Genomic DNA, 15,934 nt, shown 5'->3' with positions numbered 1-15,934 from the left:
GAATTATGGATACTTGAGAACAATATTCTATAAATGAAAAAGTGGAATTCAACCCTTTATTAACCTGTTCCAGGCCAAAGTGCAAATGAAACATACCGGAACTGGCATTAAACAAGCAAGAGTACCACAAAAAAGGAGAATGCATTGCAAACACTCAAGGACAATATTTTAGAATTCCAAATGCAGAAATATTGTGCACATTAACTTGTTTGGGGCTAAAATATCTCCAGAACACTCCAGAACATGCTGGAATGAACATCAAGCAAACCATAGCACCTCCAAAAAACAATAGGATGCATTCAAGGCATTCCAGAACAATATTTTGGAAATCAAAACACAGAAATACTGTACACAGATTTACTTTTTTCAGGCCAAAATGCCTCCAGAATGGAGGGAAGGGAAGTATTCCATAATTAAGTGGCTCCATTCCAAAACTGAGCAGAGGTTTCTGGAGAGGTGCTGGCTAGATGATGTTCTTGGGTTTAAGAGGTGACAGAACAAACCCTGGGCCAACTATAGGTTTCAAATTCACAGTGCCTCTCCCAGGCATGTGAAGCTTCATAAAACTTGCTGGGCACATGGGGAGATATCCTGAGAAGAGGAGCTGCAAGTAAGTCTACATTTAGAGTTCCAAAATATTGTTCTGGCGTGCTTTTAACATGGTCCACTGTCTTTTTTGTGGTACTGTTTGTGCAATAGATCACTTCAGTGTTTGTGCAGATGAAAGTCATAGGACATAGAAATTTTTACATTTGATAGCGTAGCATTGAAGATTTGTTACTCCTTTAAGAGTCTTTTCATTTCCAATATATGCTCATCAAAGGATCCTCCTTGATAACACATGCTGTACCATTTCCTAATTAGTATGGAGGAGTAAGTCCATCCCTTTTTAACAAGAGCTAACTCCAAAAGCTTTAGCATGTCATGGGTAGATATTTGTCTTAGTAAATCAAGCTATTCAGCTGTACTCATGCATGAGATGATGATTGTAGGGGCTTTTGCATCTTTCTATGTCCAGTTTTCATATTCTTGCTTGCGAGGCACTTGCATCTGGAGCTACAGGAGGTTCTTCTTCCACAATCTTGATCAACTTGTCTGCTCTCAGCACCAGTTTTGGCTGTCCAGCCCAGTCTGAAAAGTTGTCCATCAAGCAGATAAGGCCTGCTCCCAAAACTGACCTGCCCATTTCACTCATGGCTACACAACAATAGAAATCAATCTGTGCTCTTCAAAAAGGGAGAAAACAAATTGATTTCTCTTAGTGCCTTCTACTAAGCAAGTCTCTTGTTACTAGACTGCAGGAAGATCACCATGTACAAGAACTTCAGCTGCAACAAGCATGCATGCCTTTTTGCAAAAAATCATTAAAAATATGTTAAGGGCTGGGCCCTTATAGCATTTGAACATGGTTTTGTTTTGTTAAATGTTGATCTAATTGGTGTGTGTGTGTGTGTCCAAGATCAATTTTCAAAGAAAATCCCCAAATAGGAAAAGGTCTTAATCTGCTCAATATTGTTTCTTAGTTATGAAGATTTCCCTTTGTAATGACTTAGTATTGGAGATTTGTTAAAGAAGATCTAAAACTTTTGAGTATAGCCCTCTTAATTTTTTTTAAAATTGTCTTTTGATACACAAAAAAGAAAAGAAAAAAAAAACAGAAAGTTACTGGATTTTACAAACATTTCAGAAAAATATCCCAGTGTCTTTTGAATTCTTCAGTTGGTCTTCTGTTTACCACACTTGTTAGCTTTGCCATCACAGACAACTGTTAAGGATGATCTGATAATTTAGTGGTTTGACAGCTGTCAAAGATGATCTAATGTCAATGGGTTTGACAGCTAGTTTGCAGTCAGAGCTCATGTAATTGGCTTCAGCTGTTTACAATTAACTCTTACTCCATTCAGCTGGGTACCATTAGCGAAGATGTTTTTCACTATGGTATCCACAGACTGGATCTATGCAATGCAGGTTATTATATTGCTTGGATGCAACATTTTTTGTCTGTTGGTAAGTATTTAGAATGTATTAAATGCACGGGGGCAGTTCTCCTGGATATTGTAATGGCTCTGTTTATATTTTTGTATTTTTCATATTTCATAACTTTTAAGTATTGGAACTTTGTTGCATTTTATTGCAGAATAACATTTGCGACTGGAATAAAAAAGAAGGTAACTTTTATATGCACCTTTGAATTTTTCGTTGGCTTTGCCAGCTATGCCACAGTGTTTTTTCCAATGCTGATGTTGTAACCATTTCCTGTGGCTGACTATAATTATTTGGTTACTAGTTAGTGCCTTTTTCCCTTCCTGTCTTAGGCCAGGTTGTTACAGTGGTTGATGTTTTCAGTTTATTGGTTAAATCTAACATTTTAGTTTTCATCAAGACCAGGAAATGGGACCTACTTCAATGGTCAATTCATAGGTTCAGTGTTGAGCAGATTAAGATCTTCTCCTATTTTGGAATTATGTTCTTGGCAAATTAAGGGGGGAGCATAATCTCAGAGTCATGTTAGTTGGAATGTTTGTTCAGAATATTTCTCTTTTCCTAATTTTATCCTGACAACATCCCTGTGAGGAAGATTAGGCTGAGATAAAGTGAAATTTCAGGAGATCTCCTGGCTCTACCTGGGGATTGACAGAAAGGCCACAAAAGTTTATCAAAAAGATTCTCTTCTTTATTCAGAAGCTTGTGTTATGCCCAAATGTAGACCAGTTATTAAGAATTTTCAATGACGTTCTCCTCAGTGGCACAACTACAGATAAAGCATTACATTTATAAATTTAAAATAAAACTAAATCGCAAGAAGTGTTCATGGTCATTATTACGAGTTACTTACTCAAATAAATACTCTAGAAAGTGATATGTGTAACCAAGTATCTTTCTGAACCAATGTCTGAAAGAATCTATAATTCTTTAATATATACTGTAAAGTTAACATCCTTAAAGTGATAGGTATCAACTTCCATTAAATGTTTACAGACCTGGCACCAACCACAGTAAAAATTGCCCTTAGGAAGAAATCTTATTATCTGTGAACTCCTTTGTTTGAGGTGAGTGACCATATCCCCTATATTTCTAGATTGCCTTAGTCCCTTTAAAGATTGTTCTTTATAGCCCAGGATGCTGGAGACAAAATGACAATATTTATGGATAATCAATTTAAGTTTATTGGTAAATTTAGAAAAAAATTATTCTGTCTTTAGGTTCCTCAGCCTTATACCCAAGAAGGGACTCCTGAGGGGTCTCATTTGCCCTGATTCTAGCTGATTTAATGATTTTAGTCAGGTAACCCCATTCAAGCAGTGAATGCAGATTTGTTTTTACTTTTGATTTGTATTAATTCTTTTTTGTCACAAAAGTTAAGTTTCTTTTGAGTTGTAACAGGTGGTAGGATCTGAAGTTTAGGAGTGTTTTCTGTAGTTTACGTGGATGAAGGATAGGGTTGTGAGTATCCTGCATAGTACAGGGGGTTGGATTAGATGACCCAGGAGATCCCTTCCAATTCTATGATTCTATGGTTAAAGAACCCTCATCAGAAAGCAAAACTAAAGTGCCTAAAAAAGGTATTTCTTTTGTATCAGTAATGGCGGTAAATGTACTGCTTATTAGCCCTTTTTTTAAAGACTCTATGACTAATTTGTCACTGAACATTAAGAAAATATCATCCAGAAAACCTGCATAAAAATTAGCAAATTAATAATATGGATTAATATCTGAATTGCACATCCAATTAAGTTCCAATTCCAACATTAGCAACTACTTTATGACTTGTAAACATGTTCATATGGATTTAAGATTCTTAAAGATGAGGGCAGATAGATGGGCTGGCTGGTGGGTAGAAAAAGAGACAAGGAAGCAGGAAAAGGGAAGATGTTATGGGGATGCAAAAGAAAAGAAGGAAGAAACAGTGGAAGAGGAAAATGAGGTGCTTCCTGCCAGTCTATGTGGATCTCCCACTTGTCACTCTAATTCTCAACCTGGTCCAATCTCTGGACACTAAATCTGGGATCTGCAGCCATAAACAGACAAGACAGGTCTTTCAAGAAATCTGAGAAAAACTTTGTTTGCGGAATATTTTCAAATGTATTTTTATAGGGGTTAATAAATCCAACAACAACAACAACAACGAGTGAAACAAATGCCCTCTGAAATCTCAGTGAAGAGAACTGCCAGCCTTAAAGCCTTAATTTCTGTCACTAAAAAGCAGGGGAATGGGCAGTGATATTTTGACCTCTCAGTGCTACTGAGTGATGTTTTGACCTCCCAGTTCACTCCTGTTCCCCCCCCCCCCTTTCCTGCCTTTTATGGAAGCTCAATGGGTGGACCAGTCATACACTCTCAGCCTAATCTACTTTACCTAAATTTGGAGGAGGGAAAAATGATGTAAACTGCTTTGGGTCCCTGTTGTGGAGAACCATAAATGAAAAAAAAAAACATACCAGAAGATTGGGGGGGAAGATAAAACGTAGGTAGGTTGGTGGCTGGGAAGAAAAGGAAGAAGCGGGGAGAACAGGCAAAGATACGTGCATTAATAGGAAGAGAAAGAGAAAATTGTGTGGGGAGGGAGATACTGGGGAAATGAGGTTCTTCTCAGCAAGCTTCTGCAAGTTCCCACTAATGCAATACTGGTGATGATCATGGTGGCTGTATAGAGTGATGCTGGCTGAGTTTCCTATTCAGAATTCCATATGAGGTTGTGCAATCACACTTCCATTGGCACTTGTGCATGATTTCACATACAGAATTGAGAATGCATTTCCACAGTTCGTTCTGATGGCTAGATACAGGCCATTTGATTCATTACGGGGCAGGTTTTTTCAGAAGAGGTGAGAGCAGTGATGCTACATGCAGCTACTAGATGTGCAAATGTGCTATAAGACCTTTAGACTGGGCCCATAAAGTCTTTAAAGAAAATGCATTCTTTAAAAGCCATTAGTGTAGGGTCACAGGACCATCTTTCTAAGGGCCAGGTTTTTACTTCGTCAGGTAGAACGATTATGGGTATGATGGAATAAGGTTTCTTGTGTGTAGATCTTAACTTGCTGTGTAATAAGGCTGCCTAATGAAATGAGTTTTATTCAGACCTTGTCTCTCATAATGCTTCAGCAAAAGAGGATAAATCAAAAAACTCCTCCAGCAAATGCATCACACAAAGCCCTGGCATATTGCTTATGAAGTTTAATTTTGTAATAATTCATGGGGTATAATATATCTGCAACCATTTCCATGGAATGAATCCTACAGGCTCATTACCAAGGCGGCACACTTGTCCCCAAATATTGCTTTTCTTGTTGAACTGTAGCTAGGATTTGCTGCAATTTGCATGTTTAACCTTCATGGGATTGCCAGACCCTGCTCTTTAATCCCCCCCCCCTGATTGGTTGTGCTGTTATTATTGAGTGAGATCACAGCACTTATTTTCTCTACGTGATGACTAGTTGTATAGGCATCATTTGGGACAGGAAAGCTAAAGTTAACTTCTATTCTAGAGAGTCACCAGTTTTAAAACAAACAAACAACGGTCCATTTTTTTCAGGACAGAATCAATAAATCTGGCACTGTGAGTACTGGACAACATGTATAACTCAAATCAATTTCTGTTAGTTGTCAACCACTTCAGAATAATAACCACACAATGAAACCATAGGGGAATTAGTAACAGAATACCAACTATGGATTTTCTGGAAGGGATTCGTTGTAGAAATTGTTGTGTCCTTCTTGAAAACAATAATGGTTAGAAACAATTCTTAATTGATTCTTAACCTATTCTGAATTGCTTTTTCCAGAGAGCTCTTCCATTGCTCCCTCCCACCCCCACCCCCAAATTAAAAGATGCCATGCAAAATGCATAGGTTCAACTAGGATTTTATTTTTTTAATCCCACCCCTCAGAGTGCACCCTACCTCAAGGACTGCCAGAGCCTTGCAATGTTAACGGTAATTCTACTCTAGCTCCAAGTACAAGGCTGCATAAAATTTGTTGTTGTTAGTTGCGAAGTCGTGTCTGGCCCATTGTGACCCCATGGACAATGATCCTCCAGGCCTTTTTGTCCTCTACCATTCCCCAGAGTCCATTTAAGTTTGCACCGACTGCTTCAGTGACTCCATCCAGCCACCTCATTCTCTGTCGTCCCTTTCTTCTTTTGCCCTCGATCGCTCCCAGCATTAGGCTCTTCTCCAGTGAGTCCTTCCTTCTCATGAGGTAGCCAAAGTATTTGAGTTTCATCTTCAGGACCTGGCTTGAGTTTCATCTTCAGGATCTGGCCTTCTAAGGAGCAGTCAGGGCTGATCTCCTGTTTGATCCCCACAATCACTTGTGAGCTGAGCCTTAGATTAGAGGTGCTTGAAGTCCTGGCAATTTGGCTCGTGTCCTGCTCACAGGATGCGGACAGGACCTGATGCTTCAATGACTAGCTCAGTAGTTCATCAGTCTATTCATTAACGTTCAGCAGGTTACTTCACTGTATTCCTTCACTCTGCTCCTTCCTAACCATGCAGAACAGCACAACTAGCTATTTATATATGGCTCTCACACCTTAGTCATGTTCTGCTTCCCAAAATCCTTGATTTATTTGTTATGTGCGAAGTCGTGTCCGACCCATCGCGACCCCATGGACAATGATCCTCCAGGCCTTCCTGCTCTACCATTCCCCGGAGTCCATTTAAGTTTGCACCTACTGCTTCAGTGACTCCATCCAGCCACCTCATTCTCTGTCGTCCCCTTCTTCTTTTGCCCTCGATCGCTCCCAGCATTAGGCTCTTCTCCAGGGAGTCCTTCCTTCTCATGAGGTGGCCAAAGTATTTGAGTTTCATCTTCAGGATCTGGCCTTCTAAAGAGCAGTCAGGGTTGATCTCCTCTAGGACTGACCGGTTTGTTCGCCTTGCAGTCCAAGGGACTCGCAAGAGTCTTCTCCAGCACCAGAGTTCAAAAGCCTCAATTCTTTGATGCTTGGCCTTCCTTATGGTCCATCTTTCACAGCCATACATTGCAACTGGGAAGACCATAGCCTTGACTAGACACACTTTTGTTGGCAGGGTGATGTCTCTGCTTTTTAGGATGCTGTCTAGATTTGCCATAGCTTTCCTTCCCAGGAGAAAGCATCTTTCAATTTCTTTACTGCAGTCTCCATCTTCAGTGATCTTGGAGCCCAGGAAAATAAAATCTTTCACTACTATTTCTTCCCCATCTATTTGCCAGGAATTGAGCGGGTCGGATGCCATGATCTTAGTTTTCTTGATGTTGAGCTGCATAAAATAGCCTCCCCTTATCTTAGCTTGTCTACAATTGTATGTGAAGGGAAGTTGTAACTTGCTTCAATAGTAGCAAACTCGAAGGCTTAAACTAGCGACATCCCAGACCCTCTCCAGGCTTCCACCTTGTAAGCCATGAGAGGCATAGTTAGAATATGAACTTTCTGGAATTTTTCAAATACTCTCCTCTGGTGTCCTGATTGGCTTTTAAGAGACTTCCTGCTCCATTGAGCATATGTCCTCCCCAATTGCCTCCCAGACAGAACGACTGAAGACAACCATTAGAACAGCAAGTTAAGTCTCTCTGTCCTTTCTACATGAAGTTGCTTCTCTTCACAATAAAACGATTGAATTATTTTAAGTAGCCTGCTGGTTTGACCTTCTTCAAATCTTTGAACTCTGCCAAAATTTAGGAAATGTTATATTATTTACTTCTCCAACCTACCAAAAGCAGATAAAATACAAACTGGAAGCCCCCTTTTCAATTCTAAAAGACCATTATTCAGTTTTGAGAATGCATTTTCACAAATAGACTCAAACCCAAGTGGAGTCAAACTGGATCAGGACGCACACGCACACGCACACGCACACACACTGGTGTCACAAAAGAACTTAATATTTAATTGCCTCGTTTCTGCTTGATAATCCAGAGATGGTGAATGCAGTTTAAATATTAACCTTGTTATCATTACTGGGTTCTACGTGGCAGCCAGGTTCTACCTTTTAATGCTGGAAATGCATGAATGAGAATGATAGGCATATATTTCTAAACATTCAGTGGCCATCTCAGGAAACAAGGAAGGAATCCAGCTTCTGAAATAAGTGTAAATAATATGCATTATTTGGGGGCAGTGAACTGTTTGAAGGCTCAGTACAGGTAGGCCTTTCAATGTGCAACTGTTCAAAAAATTTGGACAGTTTTTTTTAATGGCCTGTGACATGGAAGTTCATTTGCAAGCTTGGTGAATGGTGAACAGCTTCCAGTCAGAGAACAAATTGTTAGTTTTGAATTTGGGCAGTTCTATAATTCTCACCCCCACTCTCCATCCACCAGGTCTAGCCAGTACTATTCACTGCAAATTTGTCCTGCTAAGTGTGGATGTTTTGAGATTATTTGACCCTTGTTATGTCTAAGTGATGATAGCCGGGGGTGGGGTGGGTGGGGGTATGGTGTACCTACTATCAGTGTGAACATGGCAGGATGAATAAAGAGGAGAGGAATAACAAGAAAATTTCTAGTTATTTAAGGCCATTGCTAATGCTAAGTAATTGCATTACTTTTATGTATTTTATGTATTTCTAATATTTGCAAATCATAGACAATGAAAGAGTTGCCGGGTTATAGGTGCTTCTGTTTTATCACTGATTTCTTTGAAACACGTTTGAGGACATCGCAGTGTGTAGTGAGGCTAGCGCCCTGCAACTTTACGGAGGACAGAAATAAGAGGCTGGCTGTGGTGGGTACAGCATGTCCCTTTCCCATCCAACATCTTTGACTACTTTTCACAGCTGGATTCATGACAGAGTTCTTCCCTTGCAATCCATGATCATACCTTCTTATAGAAAAAGCAACAATGGCATGGGGGTGGAGACAAAAGAGAAAAAAAATAGCAAGACTTTTCGAAATATGCACAAAACTGGACAAAGGCATTTCTTTGGGATTGTTTTAAATGGTTTCAACTCTTTCTCTCTTGTTTTTTTTTTTACATTTGGGAGATATTTCCTGCAAAGTAATGAATATCTGAAAGCACCATATTTATTAAGTGTTAATTTTACCCCTAGGCCTTTTGAGCAGAAAGTTCAAAACACATCTTGGGAAAGGCACACAAGCTCCATCTGTTCATCTCCAAATACATACTTTGAAAATGTCACCCTGTTTTTTTAATGTATTATTTCAGTTTTAATTTTTCTCTTGAGACACTCACCAAATAATAGTGCATCTATATACATTTGTATTGGCACATTTTTTTTTAGTTCCTTTTATGATGTGGTTGTAAGCCTACAGATACATATGGAAGCCCATATGTAAAAAAAAAAAAAAATCTCACCAGTCTAATTAGGGTAATGTAATGCAATGAAATTGATTAATACATTGATTACTTTAATCGCTATGAGCCTTGCCTCTTGATGAAGCAGAAAGGTCTGGGTCTATCTTATATGCTAGGGGTGCAACAGCAGCTTAACCAGCCCTTTCACACTGACCATTTCCACACTAGGGATATTGTTTAGATTTGTACTTCTAAAGGGTCGAGTTTTTTGTCTGTTTCCACACTGAAACTCCCCTTTTTGGGCACAGACCTGAATTACCCCCTCACTGACCCTGCAGCAAAGGAATCCCCAGAAATCCAGTTTTCATTTTCTGAAGCAGGGTCTACTAGGGTCTAATTTGGGGCTGGCCAAGGTGGAAACGTAGCATTTAGGCTTTTGCAGTCTGTGGCCGCCATTGTTCCCCACCCCCTTGCTAGCATCACTTCCATCTCTCCTGCCCTGTTCACCATTTCTTTTTCAAAAATAAGCTATAATAGCATTATTATGCCATTCCCCTCCCCAGAAGTTGTTTCAGAATGAGTAATTGAGAATAAGGGGATAAAGGCTATTTTATTACTCAGTCTGTAAACCTCAAAAAAATTCCCAAAGCGTTTCACCAAAAGAGGCCTCTTCAGGAGGATCTGCACATCCTTCATTCTCTCTCTGCCCCCGCCCCTTTCCCTGATCTTTCCTGAGCCCGGCTTCTGGCTTGCATCGGGGAAGATTGATGTGGGATCTCTGCGCCTCCCGTCCCTGATGTGATCTGGCAGCCACCTGAACTCCACATCTCCCCTCCCTGATGCGATCTGGCAGTTGCCTGAACTCTGAATTACTGCCTGGAAAACAAGGAAGGAAAGCCCAAATGCAGGAAGCAAAGAATCATTTCGCAGCATCCCAAGGAAATCCAAAGTGTGGCTAAAACAAGGTATATCTCTTATGCGGAAACAGTCATTGATTGAACCACTCAAATACAATGTCCATTACCATCAGTGAATCCAAATCAGCTTCTTTGACACTGGTTTTGGGACACATTAAAGAACTCTCTGATTACTAAACACAAGACAACTCTGTAATAGTATGTGACCAGCCATCCATCTTGGGAGACCACCAAGGAATACCAGGGTCAGGTGCAGAGGCCAGTAATACCAAACCAACTCTGAATGTCTCTTGCCTTGAAAACTCTATGGGATCGCCATAAATTGGCTATGATTTGATGGCAAAATGCAAAAATAAAATAAATCCCTCCAATTCCTTCTTATCTCATCTTTCCTTTGAGGTGTCCAGAGCAGTTCATATGTTACTATGCCGCATTCATATGTTACCATTGCCATGTTGCCATGTGAGGTAGCTTAGCCTGGAAGATGGAAGATGATTGACCCACAATCACCCAGTGTGCTTTATGGGACAATAGTGATTTGAATTAGGTTCTTGAACTGGAATGATGCCCCAAATTTCCTGTTTTGGGGTCAAAAGTATTCCAAATTGCACAAAACACTGCTCCAAATTTTGGGATGGATTAATTTTATTTCTTTGAGTTTTAGACCACCCTCCCAGCAAGCCACTTCAGGGCAGTGTACAAATGGGCAAAATACAATAGTTAAATAAATAAAAATTGGATTTAAAACTAATTTAAATTTAAAATAGGTAATGATGTGATTACAATTCAAAATTAAAAATAACAGCAACAGTTTCCCCATACAATGTGCATTACAGTTATCCCCCCAAAATTAGACTGGTCTCAGGATTTACAGATTGATAAAGATGGACAATAAAGTGGGATAGAATGGGTGGGGCCATAAAATAGGTAGTTAAGTAGATGTTTATTTTGGCCCCAACCAAAGGCCTGGTAAAAGAGCTCCATCTTACAGGCCCTAGGGAATTGAGCCAATGCTAGTGGGGCTTGGATGTGCTTTGGGAGCTCATTCCACCAGGTAGGGGCCAGGACAGAAAATGTCCTGTTCCTGATTGAGGCCAGATGTAGCTCTTTGGGGCCAGGGACTACCAGCTGATTGGTGTTTGAAGAACATGATGTTCTTCAGTTGGTATAGATGAAAAGGTGGTATTTCAGATATGCAGGGCCCAGACCACCGATGTCCTCATGGGCAAGTACCAGAACCTTAAATTTGATCTGGAATTCAACTAGGAGCCAGTGCAGTTGTTGGAGCACAGGTCAAATGTGTGCTATCCAGGTTGTACTGGTAAGGACCTTGGTCACTGTGTTCTGGACCAGTTGCAATTTCCAGAGTAGGGATAAGAGTAGGCCTGCACAGAATGAGTTACAGAAGTCCAGCCTAGAGGTGACTGTAGCATGGATAAATGTAGCCAGGTGTTTGGGGGCCAGGTAGGGCACTAGTAGTTTGATTAGTAGTTTATTCCCTCCCCACCAATTTTGGATTGTTTAGATTTATTGTTGGTGGAGAAGAGAGGAGAACCAACTGGAATACCATGATGGTAGCCATCCTGGCAGCAGGAGCAGCACGGAAGAGAGAAAGCATCTTCCCTACCTCTTGGGCTGCAATGCCATGACTGCTAAGGCACCTGAAGAACCATCTCTTCCCATCTCAAACATACCACAAGTTCTGCCTCTCAAGTCCTCCTCTCTGTGTCCTTGCCTTCAGGGGTGAGGAGGGGACAAGAGACAGACTTTTGTGTATGTAGTGGCAGCTATTATCTAGAAAGCCTTCTCCTTTGAAGTATGCCTGGAGCCAACTTTACTTTCTTTTAGGCCACAGGAAAAAACACAACTTTTAACCCAGGCTTTTAATTGGGGTTTTATCTCATCAGCTTTTCATGGGTTCTGCTGTTTTATGGATAGTTTTTATGTTGTTTATGTGCAATGGATTGTTTTTAATATTGTAAGGTATCCCCTGTGCAAGCACCGAGTCATGTCTGACCCTTGGAGTGACGCCCTCCAGCGTTTTCATGGCAGACTCAATACGGGGTGGTTTGCCAGTGCCTTCCCCAGTCATTACCGTTTACCCCCCAGCAAGCTGGGTACTCATTTTACCGACCTCGGAAGGATGGAAGGCTGAGTCAACCTTGAGCCGGCTGCTGGGATTGAACTCCCAGCCTCATGGGCAAAGCTTTCAGACGGCTGCCTTACCACTCTGCGCCACAAGAGGCTCTTTTTAATATTGTAGTAGGGTTTTAATTGTCAGCTGCTTTGGGCAGGACTCTGAAGAGGTGGCATAAAAAATTCCTAAACAAACAAATAAAGACACTGTTGTTTAAATAATGAGCAATTGTTGCCCATAGACTGTAGACCTGGCCTCCAGAGTAAGGCACAGACCTGACCTCAAAGTCTAGATGTCACAATGGCCCATTAAAAACGAATACTACCAACATTTCCCAAATTTGAAAAAAAAAATGCCCAGAACAGGTTTCTGAAACAGCATGAACATTCTTGAAATATCAGGTTAACTGGAATTGTTTGGTCACTGAAACAAAATCAAAACAATTTGAAGCATATACCCTTAATTTAAAACAAGCTCTAACCTTGCATTCTCATTACTATATCACACTGCACTCAAACTAAATAATAGCCTCGTTAATTGTTTTTGCAATGCAGGTTCAACTCACACCATGTTCAGTGAGATGAGACAGTTTGAAAACAAGACAAACATCAAGGAATTCTGTAGACGGTACAGGAAGGCACAGTAACAGAGTTTTGTTAAGAATTAGCATGACTTCCAAGAGAGGAAATGGAGGGACAAAATTCTTGGGGGAAAAGTCAGCAGGAGGGCTCCTGGCTAGGGATGCCAGTCTCCAGGTGGGACCTGGGGATCCCCTGGTTTTATAGCTTATCTCCAGGTGATAAATTCAGTTCCCCTGGAGAAAATGGCTGCTTTGGAGAGTGGAGTCCATAGCATTAGACTTCACTGAGGTTCCTCCCCACCCCAAATCCAACTCACTCCCAGCTCTACCTCCCGGTATTTCCCAACCCAGAGCTGACAACCCTACCTGAAGTGTCCTGTCATGCTGTAGTTTTGGAATGCAATTCATTTTAAAAAAGTGTTTCATGTAACTCTGCCCCTCAGACACCAGGGGTGCAGGGAAGGCAGAGCACAGTAAACTGGAATTACTCTGATTCTGCTGGTGGTCAATTTTGAGATTACTAGTTTTATTTCCTAAAGAATGATGCCATTCACAAATGGACAGTCAGATAGATATATGGATTCTTTTATTATTATACATGCGTGGGTAACAGATAGCCAAGTGAGTTTTTTGTCATGACATTTTATTAGGATCAGGGTCATATAGAGGGCAGGTGGAATCATGGCTCTCAGTAGCACTTGGAATTGGGGCACATAAACTTACCCACTCCTGCACACTGCCATTTAGAGACTAAAAATGGCTTGTACTAATCAAGCTAGTTAAAATGTAGTTACTCCAGTGATCACAAACATTAATACCAGCCAAATGGAAACCCTCAAAACTATACTACTCAAGCTGAGCGTAAAACATGAATTTCAAGATAAAAAATCTATTTCAAAAGAACAAGTTTATGGAAAATCAATAGGGAAACTGCTAAACAAGTTTTAAGTTAAGGAGTTTCAAGCCTTGCTGCTGCACTGTGAAACGATCCACCTGCAGAACTCCCAAAGTCACAGGAACATGGATCAAGGCCTTTCCAGATGACCTCAAGGTACAAGTAGAGCTCTCCTAATTTTCCCAGAACATCTCTGTGGATGAAACTGTGAATTATTTTAAACAGTTACAAAAATCAGGAAGGATTGATCATTCAGTCCACCAAAGCTGAATACCTTCCATGCTCAGAGACAGTGAATGTATCTTGGAATACTAGATGTTATAAACAAACAATGGATAAAGACTGCTACCTTAGAGAGGCATCTTCCTTAGAGAGGCATCTTGCTAACTATTGCTGGAGCAGAATGTCAAACTGCGTAGACTTTTATGTGGGCTGCAGTATAGCTCTGTGTTTTGAAGCTCAGTGGTAACTCAGGGAGGTATAAATTCCATCCAAGAAATGTGGCTGATCTCCTCAAAATCCTTTTAAAAGACCATGATTAAAAATCCCCAGCTGAATCACCTGTACAGGCACACAAATTCACCTTGAAGTTCGCTTAAAGGGAAATGTAGTGGTAACTCTGGTTGTGCCCTCTAAGTGATTTACGTATTTGAAGAGCCCAGAGAGTTTTGTGTGCCTGATTGCATGCACACAGGTATTGATAATGCTGTAAATATATTTCTTTTCCATTGCAGCCTTTTGACTTGAACTTGGTATGAAAATTGAAGAGGAGTCCAGAAGCACATTAAAGCTAGCCAAATTCCAGCAGAAGCTTTCGTGAGTCTGAACTCACTTCATCAGATGAACAGAATTCCTTATCCAGGAAAGCATGGATCTACACTCCCAAGCATCTGATGAAGTGAGATCTGACTCAGGACAGCTTATGTTTGAATAAATTTGATTAGTATTTAAGGCTGGGCCCTGTTTTATTTAGCTGCAACAGACTAACACAGCAACCTATCTCAAATTTAACTTTTTCTTTAGCTTAACTGAACTTCAGTGACTGGCAGTCCTAAGCTTCCCCCCCCCCCCCCCACTATACTTTTTATAAAGACCATTCTGAACAACGAGGTCTGATCTGTCTGCAGTCCACACACTATTCTTCCCTCCCACTTGTTCTTCCAATTAACTCGCTGTCGTCCATAAATTTTAGTGCTGTGTGAGTAATGAAGGCCAGGTAACGAAGGCCAAGAACACATGTTGTTCTCATTAAGGGATGGCATCGCAGTAATTTGCACATCCTGCAACTCTGATGCAAGCTGCCAGTAATCCAAAGTACAAATATCTTGGGTGGCAGTCATTAATTAAGGCTAAATCTGAACTTCTGTCATAGATATCATAGGAATATTAGATGCAGTGACATTTGAGAAACACAAGTTTAAAATACAGCTGATTTCAACGATGCTGACAGTCTTCTGGGACTTCACGGGAAGCAGCAAAAGAATGACAATTTGAAATACAAACATGTTTTATTCTTACCTGGAATCCAGGGAAGCATTTAAGCCTCATGAGCATCTTGTGAGGCAAGGCAGGTGGAGACAAAGGCCCAAGATAGCCGAGAAAACATCACAGAGGAGCAAATATGTGAATGTGGGTTTTCTCCTCTGTGCCTACTACTCTAGCCATCAGCCTCGATCTACCAGTAGATTTCAACCAGTGGAAAGAAAGGGGATTGCTGCTCTCTCTTCAGACCTCTGACTTCCCCTCTCAGACTGTTTCCCCAAGGCCAGCATTCTGGGCTGCAGAGGGACAGGGGGGCAATACAGTACTGTGTCAGAAGAAATTACCACTGAAGTCAACTCACTGGGGGTTGTTTAAAAAACAACAATTAAAATAACAGCAGCAACTTCCTGTACTGAAAGTGGGATGAAGAATACTCCATCCCTCTGGCAGAAAGTGATTGCTACTAGAAATAGCACTATCTCTGTTCTATTCCCAGCCCTTCTATCTAGTCTCATGTCCATAGCCAGAATTTGTGGAATGAGAAGGGCCAAGGAGTTCATGGGAAAAAGGAGAAGGAAATCGATAAAGGACATTATGGTTGCCCTGGCAACAGACCTTCCATCTCCAGGTGCAAGATCATGCTATTCTCTAGAGGTTACAAACAGAATAATCTGGTGAACCAGGT

At 40.8% G+C, this 15,934-nt stretch overlaps 1 long non-coding RNA gene across 1 annotated transcript in view; it reads left to right on the top strand.

The window, feature by feature from the left end:
* The first annotated feature begins 1,969 nt into the window (after positions 1-1,969).
* The window catches only part of LOC143840720 (uncharacterized), a 31,398-nt gene continuing 17,433 nt past the window's right edge, over positions 1,970-15,934 (top strand). Inside the window, exons 1-2 of the long non-coding RNA XR_013232348.1 lie at positions 1,970-2,007; positions 2,980-3,050. This is a non-coding gene — a long non-coding RNA (uncharacterized LOC143840720). The remainder of the gene's footprint in view (positions 2,008-2,979; positions 3,051-15,934) is intronic.

The sequence above is a fragment of the Paroedura picta genome, chromosome 6, assembly GCF_049243985.1.
Source record: "Paroedura picta isolate Pp20150507F chromosome 6, Ppicta_v3.0, whole genome shotgun sequence".
NCBI lineage: Eukaryota > Metazoa > Chordata > Lepidosauria > Squamata > Gekkonidae > Paroedura > Paroedura picta.
This window is presented reverse-complemented; position numbering and strand designations above follow the sequence as displayed.